Source organism: Ornithorhynchus anatinus, chromosome 13 (genome assembly GCF_004115215.2).
Source record: "Ornithorhynchus anatinus isolate Pmale09 chromosome 13, mOrnAna1.pri.v4, whole genome shotgun sequence".
NCBI lineage: Eukaryota > Metazoa > Chordata > Mammalia > Monotremata > Ornithorhynchidae > Ornithorhynchus > Ornithorhynchus anatinus.
In genome coordinates, this window is record NC_041740.1 from 32,734,818 (window position 1) to 32,741,452 (window position 6,635).

Here is a 6,635-nt window from a genome sequence, read left to right on the forward strand (position 1 = left end):
TCCTGGTGTTCTGTTAGAAAATTAAGTAATTACTTCAGAATTCACCCCATGAGAAAAGATGACTAAAAGACGAGCTGCACTCTAAGTAGTGTGGTCTAGTGGGAAGAGTACAGGGTTGGTAGTCGGGAGAGGTAGCCTCTAATTTCAAATCTGCCCTTTAACCTGCTTTTGGATTTCAGATGAGTCAATCTCTCTGTACTTCAGGTTCTATATTTGTAAAATGGGGAAAGTGATCTCTGCCTGCTAGGGGAAAAGCCTGTAGTTATGTCTCATAGACAATTAATAACCTCCAAATTCCAAACTGGTTCCAAAAAACTGAGGAGTTAAAAGATTCCTAAAGTATGCCGAGAGCAGTACCTTGCTTGTATCTATCTCAGTGCTTAGTACAGTGCCTGGCACATAGTAAGCACTTAACAAATACCATAATTACTATTAGGAGAAATGTATCTTTAAAGAATCAAAATCATAATATACTTAGAGTCACACATGCACATATTATGCACACATGTATGCACACATACATTTGAAAAGACACAATGTAACAGCAAAGGGGAAAAGAGATTGACAATTCCAAATCACAAAATTATGTTGTAAATACTTAAATCCCTCTTTCATAACCTCCTTTATAAAATATGCACAAAGGTTATTCATATAGTAAGCTAGTGGTACCAGTAACAGGCTGTAGTAGCGTGAAATATTTAATATACTTTCATCAAATGGTCAAGTTTGAAAGAGTGATCTTATTGGGCGGGTGGCATATTCGGGAGAAGCAGATAAGCTCTGAAGCTGACCAAAAGCTTCTTGGTCTTTCCTTAAATTCATATGTGAGTTCAACACTCTCAGGCTTTTTGGTCCAGTGGTTTAAACAGCTCTGCTTTAGATTCAGACAAATACACTTAGGCCTCTGGGAACGTGTTACCCTTAACCCTGGTTGCTTCCATGGTTACATGGCATGCTCCCCCACCAATACTCAAATACCCTCCCCTTCACTCTTCATTCCTCCCAAACTCACTTTGTAACTGTATTTAGCTCTTGACTCTCCCATGTTCAACCCCTAGCTCACACTCTTCCCCACAGCTTGAAACTCCTTTTTTTAACGGTATTTGTAAATCACTTACTATGTGCTGGACATTCTACTAAATGCTGGGGTAGATACAATGTTGCACACAGTCCATGTCCCACAGGTGATTCACAGTCTTAATCCCCTTTTACAGATGAGGTAACAGGAACAGAGAAGTTAAGTGACTTGCCCCAGGTCACAGAGCAGACAAGTGGCAGATCCAGGATTAGAACCCATGACCTTCTGACTCCAAAGCCTGTTTTCTATCCACTACACTGGTTGCTTTAGGCTATGCAGATAACCAGCAAACCCTTCTTTTCTGTTGTAGTTTATCAAGTATTTAGTATAGTGCTTTGCATGCATTAAGTGCTCAGTAAATACCGTTGATTGAATGATTGATTTTCTGGTTGACTCACCTCTCTGTCGATCATCAACCACTCTTCCCCTAGAAGAATCAGAGTCAAATTAACTTTCCTCAGGTTTATTACTATATGTGAAGTGATGGGGGCTAAAAGCTGTCCCTCGGGGTTGGAAGATGACAGTACATATGCTGAGATTTTATCAGGATGGCTGATGAGACCAGTGGGAAAACAGCTTCCCCTCCTCATCAGCTGCACAGAAAACCGCTCCCTTGCTGCATTTTTACCTTTGCTCTCAACTGTTCCAGGCACCATTTTCATTTCTCCTTCTTTGTGTTTTGATAGGTGTTCTAGAGGTCAACCCCTTTTCTAATTTCTGTAACCCAGGCCCACGAGCTCCTAGTGAGCAGGGATCGTACCTACCAATTCTACTGGATTGTGCTCTCCCAAGCACTTAGTACGGTGCACACAGCAAGCACTCAATGAATACCACCAATCGATTGATTATGTTTGGTCTGTAACTATTACAGAGTTTGGCACACAGTAGGTGCTTAACAAATATCATAATTGTTAATATTATTATTGTTTTCCAGAGCAGCAGAAACCTTGGGAACCAAAGGCATAAAAGGAATTCTCTTCAGCTTTTGGAAATCCCTAATGGCACCTCGGATTCCTAGCTATTTCCCTGGAACTCAACTCACTCCTGGGGAGAATGAGCAAAGTAATCTTAGGTGAGTTATGATGGTAGCCTTTATGGTAGCCAAGACTCCTTAAAGAATGAGGAAACAAAACTAAGGCTCTTTGATTCTCACCTGGAATGAAAGTTCACTCAGCAAAACTCAGGAAAGCTCCCTGTAACTTAGGGTGGTTAGAGATTATATTTGCTGCTTCATACCTTCTCCCTCTTCAGCAATAATTTTCCCAAGTTTGTCCAGAACACCTCCTCCAAGGGGACTTCCTTGATGAACTCCTCATTTCCCCACCTACTCACCCTCATTTCTGCATCACCTGTGTATTTCGATCTGATTCCCTGTATATCTATTCTTAAATTCTGCCATTTCCCCCTCTGTAATTTAATGTCGGTCTCTCCAACTAGATTGTAAGCTCTGTGAGGGTAGGAATCGTGTCTACCATTTATTTTGTATTGTACCCTACCAAGTGCTTAGTACAGGGCTCTGCACACAGAAAGTGCTCAATTAATACCATTGATTGATTTTTTTTAAACGGTATTTGTTGAGCACTTATATGCCAGTCACTGTTCTAAACACTGGGGTAGATCCGCGTGGCTCAGTGGAAAGAGCATGGGCTTTGGAGTCAGGGCTTATGAGTTCGAATCCCAGCTCTGCCACTTGTCAGCTGTGTGACTGTGGGCAAGTCACTTAACTTCTCTGTGCCTCAGTTCCCTCATCTGTAAAATGGGAATTAAGACTGTGAGCCCCACGTGGGACAACCTGATTCCCCTATGTCTACCCCAGCGCTTAGAACAGTGCTCTGCACATAGTAAGCGCTTAACAAATACCAACATTATTATACACGCTAATCATGTTGGGCACAGTCTATGTCTCTCAATTCCTCACCTCACACTGTGCTTCTCAGCTGTGGTGGCCACTGCTGCAGGTAAGGGGGCCACCCAGAGGCAATGGGAAAAGGCACTAGACTGAGAGACAGATGTTGATTCTACTCTCCGGTCTGCCACTTGCTTGTTGTGCAGTCTACTAGGTGTAGAACCCAAGAGTTCTGGTTCCCATGGCAGTGATTTGTTCACTAGACCAGTTCCTGATCTTTTTGATCTGGGGCAACCATCTTTAATTTCATGTGCACACATGGAAACCCTCCAGCTCAGTGAAGATTCCTAGGCAGGCTGGGGAAGTTTCCCGGGTACCCTAGTGAGTCAGGGCCAAGTGAGAGGGAAGCATTTCACTAGGCTTTTTTTTATGGTATTTCTATTTTCAAGTTTGGGACTTCCTATTTCTGGGGATTTGGTCTGAATCAGGATTCAAATAATACAGCACCCTTTCTTTCTAACCCTGATACAAAGCAAGAGGAGACATCTTGTGGTTGAATTTTGAACTGAAGCATTGAAGGAATTCTAAATTAAGAACTCTGTTGTCCTACAACGGGATGAGGGGTGACTTCATTGACAAACCTATGTTAAATACAAAGACTTGCCCAGTGTGGTTTGCATGTGCACATATTTTCAGACATAGTGTTTTTATTTGGCATGTGTTGTCCAGAGAACATTTTCAAATTCCTTAACAGTTCTTTCTGAAATACACAGTGAAAGCATATCAGTGTGTGGGGAGAGAGCTGTAGAGGATGTTAATCCCAGTACAGAAAATGTCTCCAATCATTCAACCAATCAATAGTATTTACTGAGTACTTACTATTTGCAGAACATTGTATTAAGAGCTTGGGACAGTACAATAAAAGAGAAGGGGGGCCATGTTTAGCTTTGAACGCTCTGCCTAATGTGGATCTTATTAAAGGGTTAGAGGAAGAAAAGCTGAAACAAAATTTTTGAGGTGATCTGTGGATTGGGTTTACCTTTTCTCCTCCATGGTCTTGGAGAGTTGAACCCACTGCCGGACCTTTGTTTAATAGTGCACTTTTTGTCTTTGAAATGTTTTTTCTTGGCTAGGAATGGCTGTATTTTGTTTTTTGCCCCACTAAGCAGAAGACAACAATCCAATATCATTCCTCTGAAAAATCTGACAAAAGAGGATTGAGAGTCTGACATCTCTAACTTTTCTCTTTTTAGGTTTTCAATCAATCAGTGGTATTTATTGAGCATTTACTGTGTGCAGAACACTGTACTAAGCACTTGAAAAAATGCAGTATAATAGAGGTGGTAGACATGATCCCTGTCCCCAAGGAACTGACAGACAATAAAATAAAATAAGGGGAAGGGGCAGAATATGGGTGGTGACAGACCCAAGTACATAGGTGACATGGAGGGGAGGTAAGTAAGGGAAATGAAGGTTTAGTCAGGGAAGGCCTCTTGGAAGAGAATAGGAGCCCTTTTTCAACTTTGCTCTAGGCAGTGATCATCACACTAGTCATTTATAATAGTAATAATAATATTGGTATTTTTTAAGCACTTACCTTGTGTCAAGTACTGTACTAACCATTGGGGTAGGTACAAGAAAACAAGTCTCACATGAAGATCATAGTCTTAGTAGGAGGCAGGACAGGTATTGAATCCCCATTTTACAGATAAGGGACCTGAGGCACAGAAAACTTAAATGATTTGCCCAAGGTCACACAGCAGACAAGTGGTGGAGGTGGGATTAATTCCAAGTGCTTAGTACAGTGCTCTGGCTCATAGTAAGCACTCAATAAATATGATTGAATGAATGAATTAATTAAACCCCAGTCTTCTGACTCCCAGGCCCATGCTCTTTCCACTAGGCTATACTGCTTCTTCATCTTGTTGCTAATAACATCTGTAGAGCCAGTCCAACATATTCTGACCCACAAATGGTGTTGGGAGTCATAGCAGCTGGTATGTCTTCTCTTGGGGCCCTTTGGATAATTTATCAAGGGTTAAAATAATCTTGCCTTCACTGCTCCCTCTGTTTTGTTTGTTTTAAAGGAAATATTGGAACTTTATGTACGATGATATGACCATTCTTAAATATATTAGAAAAAAGATTTATTTGCCTCCCAGGGACTGTGTCCAACCTGATTAGATTGTGTCTACCTCAGGACTTAAAACAGTGCTTGACACATAGTAAGCACTTAACAAATACCATCATTATTACATAATTATTCTGATTAATTCTTCTGAAACGCACAACTCTAGCATTCATTTCTCACGGGCTCCTTGAATAATTGTCCTCTTAGCAGTTAGGCTCCCTTTGAATATTTTTAAGCTATTCTAAGATAGAGACTTTTATCATCTTCCTTTGTGGGCTGACTTTTCCAGGAACAACATTTTGACAATCTTATCTTTCAATCCAGATTTGGAAATATCAGGAACTATCTGGTTGTTACGATCTCCAAGGATCCTTCCCAACCCGCTTTGATTGATTGATTATAGGGAAGTGGAAGTCAATCAATCAGTAATATTTATGGAAGACCTAATGTGTACAGAGCACTACACTAAGCACTTAAGCTAATACAATAGAGTGGGTAGTCCTGATCCCTGCCCACAAGGAGTTTACAATCTAGTGACAGACACTAAAATGATTTAAAGATAGAAAGCAGGAAAAGGGGTTATGTTTTCGTGTTAGTGTTTAAGTAGTAGAATAGGTAAGAAATATACATAACTGTTTGGGGAAATTGTGAATACACAAGCGTTCAGCAGACACAGAAGGGCCTAAGAGGCAACTGGGGCGATATAATCGAGGGAGAATATAGATTATTTTTTTCTCTGCATCTCAAGTTCCTTTTGACCTACGTGGTTAAAAATTACTAAGGCTAATTGTGCTCCCAGATACGAAGGATAGTCTAATAATACCTATGCCCTTTGAAAACCTTTCCTTCCAGAAGTTCCAAATAGAAAAACACACAAAAGAAATCTTTAGGCTGTTGATGTACTCTCAATGCTTGAACTCTCTCATCTGAATCACTAAATATTCCAGTACTATCTATTGCTAATATGACAATTCACATTAGTAGCAGCATTTCCACTCCGCTACTGAGCCTACTTTTAATTTTAGGACCTTAGAAATCATGTCTAGCTTGACTGACAAACAAGCAATTGTGATGGCATCTGCATTGATTATCATTGTTGTAATTAGTCTTAATGTACCTTATAAGAAACCAGCCATATTATCATTCTGTTAGAATGTGTTAGGAATAACAGCATTTTCAATTAAAAGAATCCATAGCCATAAGAGAGCTAAAGAAATTAAATTAGTGTGAAGGGCCATAAAGATATTGCCACAATTAATTCAAAAGTCATTAAAGTTTATGTCTGCTGATACCACGACGAAGAAACTCCTGGAGGTGACTCTGTCCAGAAATTGGAAGGCACCGTTTGGTCAGGATTACAAGTCAGTAAACACAAAATGGGATGGAAGAGGAAATGTTCACTTTAGGGAATGATGGGAAAGATGCAAGCAAAAAAACTATTCTCCAAATCCCTGGAAATGCATACATTAATTACCACCTCCTTCTCTCTTCTCTTCTAGCCTCACCTCCCTCACCCCCTGGGATAGCAAAGTTCTCAGAAATATAGCAGGCAAATCCATTAGAACTTCCAAGTTTCCTCC